Source organism: Medicago sativa, chromosome 4, assembly GCF_051527215.1.
Source record: "Medicago sativa cultivar Bolivia chromosome 4, Bolivia_mono, whole genome shotgun sequence".
In the NCBI taxonomy this organism is placed as follows: Eukaryota; Viridiplantae; Streptophyta; class Magnoliopsida; order Fabales; family Fabaceae; genus Medicago; species Medicago sativa.
Window position 1 is genome coordinate 38,213,260 of NC_140752.1, and position 17,035 is coordinate 38,230,294.

General features: G+C 37.5%; 1 long non-coding RNA gene across 1 annotated transcript; it reads left to right on the plus strand.

The window, feature by feature from the left end:
* Nucleotides 1-8,069: 8,069 nt before the first annotated feature.
* On the plus strand, nucleotides 8,070-10,563 carry LOC146929231 (uncharacterized). Its single transcript, XR_015008246.1, has 2 exons — nucleotides 8,070-8,208; nucleotides 10,284-10,563. It is a non-coding gene; the product is annotated as an uncharacterized LOC146929231 (long non-coding RNA).
* Nucleotides 10,564-17,035: the final 6,472 nt, after the last annotated feature.

The window sequence follows — 17,035 nt, forward strand, 5'->3', positions numbered from 1 at the left end:
TCCACATGTTAGAACATTGGTTCTAACTTACAGAACGAGGATATTTGTTTTAGCAATAATGCAGCCAACACAAATACCCATCAATCTCCCCCTTTGGCAAATTTTTGGCTAAAACAAATTAAGGCCAATACTTATAAAACAGAGGGATACAGAAGACCATTTCTCCAAGAGCATGAGCACACACCAATGAAGAAACAGCCAGCACACAGAATCCAAAGAGATACCATAGATACACTTCCTCAAGTCATCACGAACACATATTCAAGAAGAAGAAGTAGTAGGTAGTATCACTCTAGAAATAGGAAGAGTGTGCATACATAGAATACCTCACGAATCTTCAATCACAACTTCAGCTGGTAGAGGTATTACACTGGATCAGAGACATGCAACAGCGGATCAGATAAATAACATAGTCTCAAGAGCAAAGGAAAAATAAATTCCTAAGCTACAACTAGGGAACATAAGTTCTTGTACAGAGGATGTTTCAACATCCTTTACCACTAGAGCATAGGAAAAATAAATTCCTATGCTACATTCAGGGAAAATAGATTCCCACATAGAAGTAGAAAGAAGCAAGTTCTCTCATGAGCAAAGGAAAACTGAGTTCCAGTGCTACAGATATAGGATGTTCCAACATCCTTCAGAACGTTAGACAGGAGTACCTGCCACACATAGAGGCAAGGGAAAAAATAAATTTCCCATACCTACAAAGTACTGTCACCAACCAACCATAGAAGCACAGAAACATAAATTCCTATACTTACATGTGACAGACTTGGATGCCTTCAGAGAACTGTCACCAACAGCATATAGAAGCAAGGGAAAAATAAATTCCCACACTTACAAGTGACAGACACAGATGTTTAAACTTCTGACTCAACATCCTTCACCCAGCTTGGACTAGCACAAGCACACATAGAAGTATCACTCCCCCTGAATATATGAACTTATGAGTGACTACTTATAGGAATATTCCATTACTCCCCCTGAATACATGCATACATAAAATTTGAACCTTTTAACAAGCTCCTAATGCATAGACATAAAACACTTCAGGATCTGGGCATAAGACATTCTAGGAATATTCACAAACTAGCAAACCTATCAGCAAATATATGCTAGCAGACCTATCAAAGGTCACACACAGATAATTTAGAAAAGTCATCCAAACATGTTCCATAATATGAAGAAGTAGCAGGGAATATGTACACTAAGAATTCTAAGAAAAATAAATTCTCAGAATAACAGCAAGATGTTGCAGCTCCAGTACCAACATCTGCACAGGGTCTCACAGACATGTCTCAACCTTTTGTTGAGCAGTTGCAGGGAACATTTGTAACAACCCGATTTTTCGCTTGATTTATTTTATTATTTATTTATGTGTGTTCTATGTGCTCTTATGTGATTATTTGCCTCTGTGTGTATTTTTGGTTGGGATTCGTAGAATTCGGTGTTAGAAGGGTATTTTAGTCATTTTGGACTCAGGGGTATTTTGGTCATTTTGAGGGCAGGGGTAATTTTGTAATTTTGATGAAGGTTATTTTTAGTGCTTAGTGAGGGTTTTATTTTACTAAGTGTTGGAGAGTGGGGTAATTGTTTAGTTTACCGTTAAGTGACCGTTTGTGTTGTATTTTACCGTTAAGTGAGTAGTAACATTTTAGGTTAGAATAGAAATGGGTTAGGCCCATTAAAACATTGTGAGTTGAGCCCAATTGAGTAGAGATTATATAAACACTAGTTGGTAGTGAAATTGGGGTCTTACAAACATTTCATTTCATTTCATTTCACAATTAGAGAGAGTTAGAGAGAAAACACAAGAGGAGAAAAAGGGTTTTGAAGAGAAGGATCTAGAGAGAGCTAGAAGAGGCTAGAGAATCAAGGGTTGGAGCTAAAGTGAGGCACTAGCTAGTGATTGTGGAGAATTAAGGTAAGAGGGTTAGACTTCACTCATAATTTCATAACTTTTCTCTTTTACCCATTTTCATGAAATTGATGAATTGGTTTTAATTGATGTAAATTCGTGCATAATTGTTGTCGTTATGTTTGAGAACATGATTAGTATGATAATTGTGTTGTTGTTGTTGAATTTGTATGTCAAAATGAGTAGAAATGAGCATAGTATGTTTTTGGATGAAATTGATGAATTGTGAAGTTGTGGTTGTTGAATTATGAATGGATTCATGTTCAATTGTTGTTGTTGATGATTTGAATCATGTTGTTGTTGAATTGATACATTGGGTATCATTAATTATGAATTGGTGATGAGAATTGTTAGGTTGTTGTTGAAATTGGTTGTTGTGAAAATTGGTTTTGATTAGAGAAGAAAACTTGTTGTTTTGAGAAAATGAATTTTCAAAGGTTTGTATAACTTATTCAAACGCCATGAAACGTGTGAGTTTGATGTGTTGGAGCCTCGGGTTATGCCTCGGATCACTTTTGACATTGAAGGGTTTTAAACATCCGATTTTGGGGCGAAAACGGCATAAACCCGCGGCCGAAACGCGCGGAAACGCACGTTGCGGAGCGCTGCGCCTGAGCTAGGGCGCTAGGCGTCCACACACAAGAGCTAGCGCTAGGCGCTACACTCCTGGCGCCAGGCGCCCTGCACAGGGCAACGTGCCCGTTGTTCAGTGTTCGGGGGGTCGGGGGCAATCGTGTAGGGGTCCGTAGCGACCGTTTGAAGGTGTTCTTGTACTGTTTTCACTTACTTTTCAACTGGAACATACTTGGCTTTATTGAATGTTCGAATTTTCAAATGGTTTGAAACTTGGATGTGTGACGTTTCGGTTTTTGGAAAAATGTTGAAAAGTGACCTTTTGTGAGCATAAGGGATTGCAAGCTTAGTCTACAAGTCATATAGGCTTAGGCAAGGCTTGTAAAGTCGGTGCAATGTCTTAATCATGTTTAACTTGACTTTTGGGTGGAATTGTGGAATACGTGAACTTGGGATTTTCTCAAACGAACATAGGCTAATTTTTGAACTAAGGCTTGATTGCTTGTAATTGGCCTAGACTCTTGTTCATATGATTTTAAAAAGTAGTTGTGATTGGTTCCACCAAGTCTTAACTTGTTTTGCTTAAAAATGAGAGTTTTTGTGAAAAATGATAAAGTGAGACGAACTTTGAGTTTTTATTGAATTTGTCGTGTTTGGCCGATGAATTGCTTATGTAATCTCTATTACACGCATATGTGACTTGTGAGAATACATGGCATAGGCAATTGAGCTTGTTTACTTGGTTTTGACTCAAATGTTCAAATTAACTCAATGTTGTGATTTTGAGAGACGAACTTAACTAAAGATGACTTTTGAGAATCAATTGATAGTGAATCCTTTATGGAGAGTTATTATATGTTATGTGAAGATGATTGGTGGTGTATTTATGTGACAACTACCTGTTGTGGGATTTTGGATATTGTTGGTGATTGTATATATGATATGTGGTGGTGAATTGTTAATGATTGCATATATACAAGTATTGGTGATGGTGAGGTGATTATTGTTTGTGTGAACATATGCATTTGTAGTTGAGTCATATGTTCATGCATACATGACTGATGGTGGCGGATTTTATATCCAATTGAGGTGAATACGATGTTTTTGTTGCATCGAAGATGACGACCTTGAGGTGTTTTGGTACCACATGCATCTAGATGAATCTAGAGACATTGCATAAATTGTTGGTGGATTGAATTGCATTAAGATGTGTTCGATGGTTGATTATTGCTAATTGTACTTGCGGATTGAATTGTTAATTGATGATTGACAAGGTGAGGTTGTGATATGTGTATGATACACTTGTGGATATGAACTTGATATAATGATATTGAATGATCTTGGATTGCTTATATGTTGTGAATATTGAGGAACTATGTATGAATTGTCATTCTTTATCCTTGATTATATCTTTCATTTTCAAAGTTCTTATTAATCTTATATGGATTATGATGATGTAATGCTAACTCTCAGTGGTTTACCACCTACCTTTCTGTATGGACGGGTAGATGGAGTGCATGATGCTTAGTTTGTTTGCTTGATGATGCCGAGGAGTGAAGTTCCTCTTTATTTGCAAGTGTCTAGATTAGGGCTCTGATCTAGGATAGTTCTTGCATGTTGCTTTATTGACTATGTATTTTGGAGTTGAGATATTGTTGTATTTGAGATATGGAGGATATATTTTTATTATATTGAGTTTGGGAGTTGTTTATGGATTAAATGTATATGTTCCGCTGCTATGTGATGTGACATGATCTTTATGCATGTATGTATTGTGGTTTATTCGAAGACGTAGCATCTATTTCTAGAATATGTTTGTATATTCGCGCGTTTTACCGCTTATTAGAAATAGGGTGTTACAAGTTGGTATCACAACCGTGGTCAGTCTTGTCCAGACTAGTAGACTAGTGTTTGTTGATTTACCCTGTTAGTATACGAATGGTAATGAGCTACCTTCGATACTTGTTAGTTGTGCTGTTGTTCTTATCTGTTGGTTGGTTTTGTGTAGAAGTGAGATGGCTAGTGGTAGAGATGATGCGGCGATTGCTTAGGCTTTGGCTTCGATGGCTCAGGTGTTGGCTCAGGCTAATGAGCAGGCGGCAGTTGGTCGTCGTGATCCTGGTGAGGCGGAGGAGCGAAGGTTGGATCGTTTCTTGCGAAACAGTCCGTCGACGTTCAAGGGTAGATATGACCCGAATGGAGCTCAGAGTTGGGTGCAGGCCATGGAGAGGATCTTCCATGCTATGGTGACTAGTGAGGACCAGAAGGTCAGGTTGGCTACTCATATGCTTGCAGAGGAGGCAGAGTATTGGTGGACCAATGCTAAGGGAAGGGTTGAGGCTGGTGGAGCTGTGACTTGGGCTAGGTTCAAGACTGAGTTTTTGAGGAAGTACTTTCCTGAGGATTTGAGGACTAAGAAGGAAGTGGAATTCTTGAACTTGAAGCAAGAGAACCGTTCAGTGGTTGAGTATGCGGCAAAGTTTGAGGAGCTTTCGAGGTTTTGCCCGTACATCAATGCGGAGGATGCTATGGTCTCTAAGTGTGTAAAGTTTGAGAGTGGCTTGAGGCCCGACATCTACCAGTATATGTGTATTCAGGAGATCCGTGATTTTGATACTTTGGTGCATAAGTGTCGCATGTTTGATGATGCTGGAAGGGCTAAGGTTAATCACTACAAGGCTCAGAATGAGAAGAAAGGAAAGGGGCATGGATTTGGAAAGCCGTACAACAAAGACAAAGGCAAGAAGAGAGAATCTGGTGGAGGCTCTAAGGTGAATGTTGCTGAGGTAAGGTGCTACAAGTGTGGCACATTGGGTCATTTTGCTAATGATTGCAAGAGTGGTGAGAAGTGCTACAAGTGTGCGGAAGCAGGTCACAAGGCTTTTGAGTGCAAGAAGGAGATCACTTGCTACAATTGTGGTGAGAAGGGGCATATCAGTACTAAGTGTACCAAGCCGAAGAAGGCGGCGGGGAAGGTGTTTGCATTGAATGCGGAAGAGGTGGAGCATCCTGATAATCTCATCCGAGGTATGTGTTTTATCAATAATACTCCTTTGATTGCAATTATTGATACTGGTGCTACTCATTCTTTTATCACGGCGAGTTGTGTTGAGCGTTTGGGTTTGGTTATGACTCTGTTATCTCGAGGGATGGTCATCGATACCCCGACTAGTGGTTCAGTGACTACTTCTTTAGGGTGTACTAAGTGTCCTGTTAGTTTTGGTAATGTTGATTTTGAGTCGGATCTTGTGTGTCTTCCGTTGAAGCATATGGACGTAATTTTTGGTATGGATTGGATGTTGACTTTTGGTGTTAACATTAATTGTTTAACCAAGAATATATCGTTTTCTAAACCGGTAGCTGAAGAAGGTGGAAGGTTCTTAACCGCGGAGCAAGTGAAGAAGTCTTTGGATGGCGAAGCTTGTGTGTTCATGATGTTTGGTTCCTTGAAGGAGAGTAGTGAGAAAGGGGTTGGTGATTTTCCGGTAGTGCAAGAGTTTCCAGAAGTTTTTTCGGACGACATTACCGAGTTACCACCGGAGAGAGAGGTTGAGTTTGCAATTGATTTGGTGCCTAGAACGAGTCCTATTTCGATTGCGCCTTATCGGATGTCTGCATCAGAATTGGGTGAGTTGAAGAAACAGTTGGAAGAGTTGCTCGGGAAATAGTTTATCAGACCAAGTGTTTCTCCGTGGGGAGCTCTTGTGTTGTTGGTTAAGAAGAAAGATGGAAGCATGAGGTTGTGCGTGGATTATCGGCAGTTGAACAAGGTGACAATCAAGAATCGGTATCCGCTTCCGAGGATTGATGATTTGATGGATCAGTTGGTTGGTGCGGAAGTGTTTAGCAAGATTGATTTGAGATCAGGATATCATCAGAGTAGAGTGAAGGCGGAAGATGTATCCAAAACTGCGTTCAGAATGAGGTATGGACACTATGAGTATTCTGTGATGCCATTTGGAGTGTCTAATGCGCCAGGTGTCTTCATGGAATATATGAATAGGATATTTCATCCTTTTCTGGACCGTTTTGTGGTGGTGTTCATAGATGATATCTTGGTGTATTCGAAGTCTGAAGAAGAGCATGCCGAGCATTTGAGGATTGTGTTGGGGGTCTTGAAGGAGAATAAGTTGTTTGCTAAGTTATCGAAGTGTGAGTTTTGGTTGCGGGAAGTGAGTTTCCTTGGTCATGTGATTTCTAAAGGTGGTATTGCCGTGGATCCGTCGAAGGTTGAGGCAGTGTTGCAGTGGGAATCACCTAAGTCTGTTTTGGAGGTTAGAAGCTTTCTTGGATTGGCAGGTTACTATCGGAGGTTCATTGAGGAATTCTCTAAGTTGGCGTTGCCATTGACGCAGTTGACTCAGAAAGGACAAGCTTATGTTTGGGATGCTAAGTGTGAAAAGAGTTTCCAAGAGTTGAAGAAGAGGTTGACGTCAGCTCCAGTGTTGATTTTGCCGAATCCGAAGGAATCTTTTGTTGTGTATTGTGATGCTTCTAAGATGGGTCTTGGTGGTGTGCTTATGCAGAATCGTCAGGTTGTGGCTTATGTTTCAAGGCAGTTGAAAGTGCATGAGAAGAATTATCTGACTCATGAGTTGGAATTAGTGGCTGTCGTGTATGTGTTGAAGATTTGGAGGCATTATCTGTATGGTTCTAAGTTTGATGTGTTCAGTGACCATAAGAGTTTGAAGTATTTGTTTGACAGAAAGAGTTGAATATGAGGCAGAGGAGATGGTTGGAGTATCTTAAGGATTTTGACTTCCAGTTGAGCTATCATCCTGGAAAGGTGGAGACTTTAGATTGGATGAGAACGGTGTTTTGATGTTTCGTGATCGTGTTTGTGTGCCAAGTGTTCTTGAGCTTAAGAGACAGATTTTGGAAGAAGGTCACAGAAGTAGTTTGAGTATTCATCCAGGAGCGACTAAGATGTACCAAGATTTGAAGAGGTTGTTTTGGTGGCCTGGAATGAAGAAGGAGATCGTTTTGGTTAAAGTGATTTGGGTTGGACCGACTGGTGAGAGTGCCACTTGGGAATCGGAGAGTAGAATGAAGGTTTCGTATCCGGAGTTGTTTCCTTCAGGTAATTTTCGAGGGCGAAAATTCTTTTTAGTGGGGGAGAGTTGTAACAGCCCGATTTTTCGCTTGATTTATTTTATTATTTATTTATGTGTGTTCTATGTGCTCTTATGTGATTATTTGCCTCTGTGTGTATTTTTGGTTGGGATTCGTAGAATTCGGTGTTAGAAGGGTATTTTAGTCATTTTGGACTCAGGGGTATTTTGGTCATTTTGAGGGCAGGGGTAATTTTGTAATTTTGATGAAGGTTATTTTTAGTGCTTAGTGAGGGTTTTATTTTACTAAGTGTTGGAGAGTGGGGTAATTATTTAGATTACCGTTAAGTGACCGTTAGTGTTGTATTTTACCGTTAAGTGAGTAGTAACATTTTGGATTAGAATAGAAATGGGTTAGGCCCATTAAAACATTGTGAGTTGAGCCCAATTGAGTAGAGATTATATAAACACTATTTGGTAGTGAAATTGGGGTCTTACAAACATTTCATTTCATTTCATTTCACAATTAGAGAGAGTTAGAGAGAAAACACAAGAGGAGAAAAAGGGTTTTGAAGAGAAGGATCTAGAGAGAGCTAGAAGAGGCTAGAGAATCAAGGGTTGGAGCTCAAGTGAGGCACTAGCTAGTGATTGTGGAGAATTAAGGTAAGAGGGTTAGACTTCACTCATAATTTCATAACTTTTCTCTTTTACCCTTTTTCATGAAATTGATGAATTGGTTTTAATTGATGTAAATTCGTGCATAATTGTTGTCGTTATGTTTAAGAACATGATTAGTATGATAATTGTGTTGTTGTTGTTGAATTTGTATGTCAAAATGAGTAGAAATGAGCATAGTATGTTTTTGGATGAAATTGATGAATTGTGAAGTTGTGGTTGTTGAATTATGAATGGATTCATGTTCAATTGTTGTTGTTGATGATATGAATCATGTTGTTGTTGAATTTATACATTGGGTATCATTAATTATGAATTGGTGATGAGAATTGTTAGGTTGTTGTTGAAATTGGTTGTTGTGAAAATTGGTTTTGATTAGAGAAGAAAACTTGTTGTTTTGAGAAAATGAATTTTCAAAGGTTTGTATAACTTATTCAAACGCCATGAAACGTGTGAGTTTGATGTGTTGGAGCCTCGGGTTATGCCTCGGATCACTTTTGACATTGAAGGGTTTTAAACATCCGATTTTGGGGCGAAAACGGCATAAACCCGCGGCCGAAACGCGCGGAAACGCACGTTGCGGAGCGCTGCGCCTGAGCTAGGGCGCTAGGCGTCCACACACAAGAGCTAGCGCTAGGCGCTACACTCCTGGGGCCAGGCGCCCTGCACAGGGCAACGTGCCCGTTGTTCAGTGTTCGGGGGGTCGGGGGCAGTCGTGTAGGGGTCCGTAGCGACCGTTTGAAGGTGTTCTTGTACTGTTTTCACTTACTTTTCAACTGGAACATACTTGGCTTTATTGAATGTTCGAATTTTCAAATGGTTTGAAACTTGGATGTGTGACGTTTCGGTTTTTGGAAAAATGTTGAAAAGTGACCTTTTGTGAGCATAAGGGATTGCAAGCTTAGTCTACAAGTCATATAGGCTTAGGCAAGGCTTGTAAAGTCGGTGCAATGTCTTAATCATGTTTAACTTGACTTTTGTGTGGAATTGTGGAATACGTGAACTTGGGATTTTCTCAAACGAACATAGGTTAATTTTTGAACTAAGGCTTGATTGCTTGTAATTGGCCTAGACTCTTGTTCATATGATTTTAAAAAGTAGTTGTGATTGGTTCCACCAAGTCTTAACTTGTTTTGCTTGAAAATGAGAGTTTTTGTGAAAAATGATAAAGTGAGACGAACTTTGAGTTTTTATTGAATTTGTCGTGTTTGGCCGATGAATTGCTTATGTAATCTCTATTACACGCATATGTGACTTGTGAGAATACATGGCATAGGCAATTGAGCTTGTTTACTTGGTTTTGACTCAAATGTTCAAATTAACTCAATGTTGTGATTTTGAGAGACGAACTTAACTAAAGATGACTTTTGAGAATCAATTGATGGTGAATCCTTTATGGAGAGTTATTATATGTTATGTGAAGATGATTGGTGGTGTATTTATGTGACAACTACATGTTGTGGGATTTTGGATATTGTTGGTGATTGTATATATGATATGTGGTGGTGAATTGTTAATGATTGCATATATACAAGTATTGGTGATGGTGAGGTGATTATTGTTTGTGTGAACATATGCATTTGTAGTTGAGTCATATGTTCATGCATACATGACTGATGGTGGCGGATTTTATATCCAATTGAGGTGAATACGATGTTTTTGTTGCATCGAAGATGACGACCTTGAGGTGTTTTGGTACCACATGCATCTAGATGAATCTAGAGACATTGCATAAACTGTTGGTGGATTGAATTGCATTAAGATGTGTTTGATGGTTGATTATTGCTAATTGTACTTGCAGATTGAATTGTTAATTGATGATTAACAAGGTGAGGTTGTGATATGTGTATGATACACTTGTGGATATGAACTTGATATAATGATATTGAATGATCTTGGATTGCTTATATGTTGTGAATATTGAGGAACTATGTATGAATTGTCATTCTTTATCCTTGATTATATCTTTCATTTTCAAAGTTCTTTTTAATCTTATATGGATTATGATGATGTAATGCTAACCCTCAGTGGTTTACCACCTACCTTTCCGTATGGACGGGTAGATGGAGTGCAGGATGCTTAGTTTGTTTGCTTGATGATGCCGAGGAGTGGAGTTCCTCTTTATTTGCAAGTGTCTGGATTAGGGCTCTAATCTAGGATAGTTCTTGCATGTTGCTTTATTGACTATGTATTTTGGAGTTGAGATATTGTTGTATTTGAGATATGGAGGATATATTTTTATTATATTGAGTTTGGGAGTTGTTTATGGATTATATGTATATGTTCCGCTGCTATGTGATGTGACATGATCTTTATGCATGTATGTATTGTGGTTTATTCGAAGACGTAGCATCTATTTCTAGAATATGTTTGTTGTATATTCGCGCATTTCACCGCTTATTAGAAATAGGGTGTTACAACATGTACATCATCTGAGAAAACCAGAATCTCAGAAGCATCATAGAGATGTTCTAGCACAAGTGCTAACATCTACACCAGTCTTCTATAGACACATCCCAATATTCCAGAGAACATCAGCAAGGAACACATACATAAAATATTGAGAACAGATTCTCAGATTATCATTAAGACCATCAAGATGTTGCAACACCAGAGAATACATTCATAATAGGAAAATCTGCAAAATAAATGCAGACATAGATACATGCAAAATAGCACATATACAGGCATACAACCATACCATTTTTCTCCCCCTTTTTAGCCACAAAATATGCCAACAAGAAAATGAAGTACTAAAGGTTAAACTCTCAGAACAGTAGGAGAAAGCAACAATACCAGAGTCTTGATTCATTAATTGCTATAAGTCCTCATGTAAGCAGATACCTAGCTTGCTCCTTAACTTCTCAAATTGTTTGACATCCAAAGCCTTTGTAAAAAAAATCAGGCAATTGTTCTTCAGTAGTCACATGCTCAAGAGTTACTACGTTCTCTTCAACAAGATCCCTTGTTTAACATCATACTCTTCCAGCATTTGCTTCATCCACACTAGCTGAGAACAGCTACTACCAGCTGCTATATATTCTGCTTATGTTGTTGTTGGAGACACAGAATTTTGTTTCTTGCTGAACCAAGAAATAAGATTATTCCCAAGGAAGAAGCAACCACCAGGAGTACTTTTTATATCATCTGCACTACATGCCCAGTCAGCATCATAATATCCAATTAATTTGGAATTTTCACTGTGTGAGTATAGAATGTCATAGTCACTAGTCCCATTGATGTACTTCAGAATCCTTTTCACTTAAGTCAGATGACTCATCTTTTCGCTCAGCTTGATATCTGGAACAAACCCCTACAACAAAGGTATATCAGGTATGCTTGCAGTAAGATATAACAGACTTCCAATCATGCTTCAGTACATGATTTGATCAACATCAACCCCTTTTACATCTTTTTGACAACTTCAAGTGAATGGCGGCTGGTGTTCTCTTGTGACTAGTATTGTCCATGCCAAACCTTTTATTATGTTCTTTGCATACTTACTCTGGGAAATATGGTGTCTTCCATCTGTTTGACTTGTAGACCAAGAAAGTAAGTCAGCTCTCCCATAAGACTCATTCCAAATTCAGATTGCATTTGATGAACAATATGTTGGACCATCTGATTCGACATCCCTCAAAACATAATATCATCTACATATATCTGGGCTATCATAAGTCTTCCCTTTTCTTCTTTGACAACTAAAGTCTTGTCTGTCCCTCCTTTTCTGTATCCTATAAGTCTTTCTTAAATTCTTCATGCATATATACTTCAGGAGGTACCAGAAGACCACAAATTAGCATAATACCATATTGTCCAAACAAAATGTATAGAACCAGAAGGCCAATCACAGTACAGAATACCATACGGATTACAGACCAACGACATGCTACAGGAAGAACTTCATGAGTCAAAACGACATTTAGATAGATGAGATGTTTCAACATCATCGGGCACATCAACATGGCATCAGGAAAAACATGAACGTTCCAGAGTGCACACAAATAGAATACTACTATGCAACATAACTGCAGAAATGACAGAACAGAACAACATTAGGTTCGGCATGCTTAACAATTTGTTCAAAGATATAAGCACAAAAATCCATTTTAGCCTTAGAACCTATAACATAAATAAACTTACCCAACCATGTGGCAATATCAGTGGAATAAGTGGTAGGGAACCAGTTTGCTGCAGCAATCCTGTTGGGAATAGCATAGTTTACCAACAATTTGTAGAGGAAATCTTTTTCTTCTTAGGCAACACTTTGACTTGATTGGCAGTGATCTCCTTGCACACCTGATTATTAGTCACTTCTAGCTTATGTATATTGATCTCTTCAACCCCAAGAAACTTGTTGATGGTGTTGTGAGAGAAGTTGACACATTCTCTTCTAACATATGCTTTTTGGAACTCCTTACTAAGAGGATAGTCACAAACATAAAAGATATACACCAGAAATTCCTTCATCAGCTTTCTTTCCAGGGCTAGCGTCCCACTATACAGGATAATATTCTTGAGAATATCAATTGTACTCAAATTGACCCAACGTAATGTTGGAACACCTTGTTCAACATTATATTTTCCTTCATCCACACAAGGTTAGTAAAACTGCCACCGGCTGCTGAGTACTCAGATCCATGAGTAGATTAAGACACACAAAAATGATTCTCACAGACAAAGAGATTTGATTATTTCTTGAATAGAACAATATGAGATCATATAGACAAACTAGTGGGATACAATCATACCATCTTCCAGTTAAACACAAGAACTCATCTTGAAAGAAAGTAACAAACTCCAGCATCACTTCCAAAGAACATCTTCAAAAATAATAGTAATGCATAGTTTGACATGTTGAAGCATTTTCAAAAACATCAGAGGCATATACAGCGGAATAGAGATAGAACCCACCCTCACAGAGAAACCCAGGGAGAAATAAACTCCCACAAGCAACCAATTTCAGAGAAAAATAAATTCTCACAACAGGATGTTAGAACATATGGTACGACATCAGTTTACCAGAATACACATACCCACATCCAGCCATACTTCAATAAACCAGTATCATGACATCATCAGGCTAGTTAAGAATAATGCTCCCCCTCAATGGCAGATTTTCAAAACAAAACATACTACTCCCCTTTAATAGGCATATATATGAATAAAAGAACAACTCAAATACCTTGTTCCTTGAATTTGTCTATGAGTCCAGAATTTATCTCCCCTGGAGCTCACCCAGTAGCAGGTCGGGTGCCTGCTCTGATACCAATTGAAATTCCGGCAGGCTAGCTTTCATGTGTTTTATACGATGTTACGAACAGAATGTTAAGTAAGTTTCTTTAACATCGAGCTAGCAAAAAACAGACAGATCAAAGCAAATATAACAGATGTAGAATATTAGTGCGTTAGTTAGAAGCTGTTTTTATGTGATGTTTCAATTCCAGATGCGCAGAAAGCAGATGTTCTGTTTAATGTTCCAACATCATGCTAGCAGTAAGCATAAACAAACAGCAAAATAAACGACAAAAAAGTAAAAGGCACAGAGAGTTTGTTCACCCAGTTCAGCACAACACGCTTACATCTAGGGGCTACCAAGCCAGGAAGGAAATCCACTAGTGTAGTCCTTATTCAATAGCTCTCAGGAAACTCCTCGTTTATACTATATGACCTAGGACTTACCCGTCTAAACTTCAACCTAGGAACTCCTAGATCTGAGATCCCATCTCACTATCCTAATGGTCAGTCACTGCCCCAGTGACCTTATCAGACCTCAATCAAAACAAAAGTAGAAGTTACCTTCCAACACAATCTACCTAACACATTGTTTCATAACTTTGGTGTAGTACACAATCTACCTAGCTCCTTGCTTCACAGCTTCGGAGAAGTGAACATGTCAACCAGTCCTAGACTTGCATCACAAACGATACAAGAGAAGAACACATAGGGAGGACGACTCAAAACCCTAAAAATCTATTCTTTTGACAATCTATGGTTTCGATACATTACAACTCAAGTAAAGGTCCATCTCGATGAATCAAGGTGATACAAAGAGAGGCTCACAAATAAAGCACGAGTTGAAACCCTAAAAGAATCAATCCAATATTCTTGAATTGGTGAATAAAACTAGGTACAATTCTTCCTTATATAGCCTTTCACAGCATGGGCATTTTCGTCATATGCTAAACATATATTTGTATCAAATATTCTCTTCAGAAATATATTGAAACAAATATTCTATAGAAAATATATTTTCCAAAATCTCTTTTGAAAATATATTTTACAATTATGGTAACTCCTAAAAAGTAGGAGCATTTTTAGGAACCACCAAGCACACCACCAAGGAATCCTAAAATATTGTTTATATTTTAGAAACAAATCTTCCAGCTGATTCTGGGCAATAACGCGCTGCTTGGTGAACAAGAAATAGGGCGTGGTTTCCTTACTGAGATAAAGATTGCGTAAACCAAGCCACATGAACAAGGCACGCTGAACCGTGTCAAGATGTTGAAACATCGTATCCAACATACATGAGTATTTGTTTTAGCAACAATGAAGCCAATACCCAAATACCCAACAATGTCTTGACAGTAATAAAAAAAATTGATAATTATGTCTTTGAATGTAATTAGTAAAAAGGAATACAATTATATCTTCGACAATCATTAAAAAAAATTGATGTCCTCACAAAATTATTTTTAACCATAGTGAGATAGAGACTAGATTTTCTAATTTATTTTTTCGAACTAGAAGGTGCTTTTATTTTTATTTTGTCAACTCATCATAACACATTGGCGTTTTTCCATGGTTTGTTCCCCACCAAAGACCAAAAGTGAAGGATTCCATGGTTTGTTACCCACCAAAGACCAAAAGTGAAGGAATTTGAAATAAAATATAAAATTGAATTTTTTAATTAATATAAAAAAATTAAACAAATGACATAAAAAAAGCTAAGAAAGCAATTCATCATAATGTTCAGAGTTCTGCGGGAGTATACAATGAGTTGGATCATCACATTTGGCTAAGAGAATCCCCACAAATGGCATAACACCATATTTTGACCTAAAACCTTAAGACATTAGGTACATGATCCAACATAGATGTTTAACTCACACATGACACATTAACTTCTCCATTTTCAGTGTGAGATTCTTTGTATTTGTGACTTGGTGATATAGCTTAATAAGATCAGAGGCAGAACATCGTAATAAATGTGGGTTGATAGCAGTTTCAAAGAGGGGTGTTTTTTTATTTCTTTTATGAGAAGAGAGAAAGTAAATTAGAAAAAGAAAGATGAAAAAGGAGTTTGAACATAGAGAAATAATAAGGGAAAATAATAACTTGCTGTTAGTTTTTTGGGTTTGTTGAAGGAGTTGGAGATTAATGAATAACTATACTACCAAAATATTACACTTATTAAAAAAAAAATATCAATTTTAAATGTCTAATAAACATGTATTTTTTTTTAAATTAGTATAACACATCTATGTTTTCCTTTTGTGAGATCCCACAAAAGACCAAGGGTGAAGATTTTTTTAATAAATGAATAGAATGCAAAAGCATAAAGAGAAAGACATGACGTCTCAACTAGGTTGGCACTTGATAACTAACTTTCTCCTTCGCCCATACTCTAAAAAAGGCAAAGAAATTTGAAATATTGTATTGACGAAACAAATTGCACAAAAGTGAATGAAATCAAAAATATAAAATTTAAGATAAAAAAAAGTTAAACAAATTACACCCAAAAAATAACAAAACAAATCATTATAATGTTGGTACTTCTCATGGAGCTTATATTGGGCTGTATCATCGTATTAGTCTATATGAGAAACCACACAAGTAAGAATATTAATTACATCTTCATTCAAAATATCTAGGCATGTATATATGGGTCATCTCCCATATATGATATTCAACATCTACTATTCTATCAATTGTAGAACTTTAACTCATACTTGACATAAACATCTATCCCCAAGTGTGCGACTCTTTGTGTCCGTAATTATATCACATAGTCAAATAAGGTCAAATGAAGGCACAACAGATAAAAAAAGGTGGGTTGGTGGTGATTTAATGAAGGGAGATTTATGTTCCTTTCTTTCATGAGAAAAGAGAAAGAAAATTAGAAAAAGAAAGAAGATGCAAAATAAATTTGAAATTGAAATAAATGACACCGCAAAAAAAAAAGTGTGTATTGTCCATGAGGTTATAAAGAATAAAGCGAGTCAAATAAGTTGGAGATTTTTAATTATGGCTTAAATATGTCTATTGTCCCTGCAAATAGGCCTTGGTTGAATTTTAGTCCCTGTACTTACTAATCCTCCCATTTTTTCCTTGCAATTGTTAATCACTTGAAATTTGACCCTAAAAGAAATAAGATGAAAAAATAATTTGTGCACGAGACAAATGACACCAAAAAACTAACAAAACATATCATCATAATGTTGAGACTTTCGTGGAAACCTTTATTCGGTTGTATCATAACATTAGGTTAAAAGCAAACTCACAAGTAAGATTGACATCACAACTTCACCCAAATTTTTAAGACATTAGATATATGAGTCATCTCACTTATATGTTGCTCAACATTTACTATTGCATTCGATGTGTTATTTTAACTCACACTTAACACATTAACATCTCTCCATTAAGTATGAGACTCTCTGTGTATGCGATCCACCACCACAAACCACTTATGCTCCCCAAAAATGTGGAAGTGGATATGATATCACCATTGGAACTTATGGGGAGCCAACACTTGTGTGAATCGACGCATTGCAGAAAGAGCAATCACACAAGTGAAAATGATGTTACA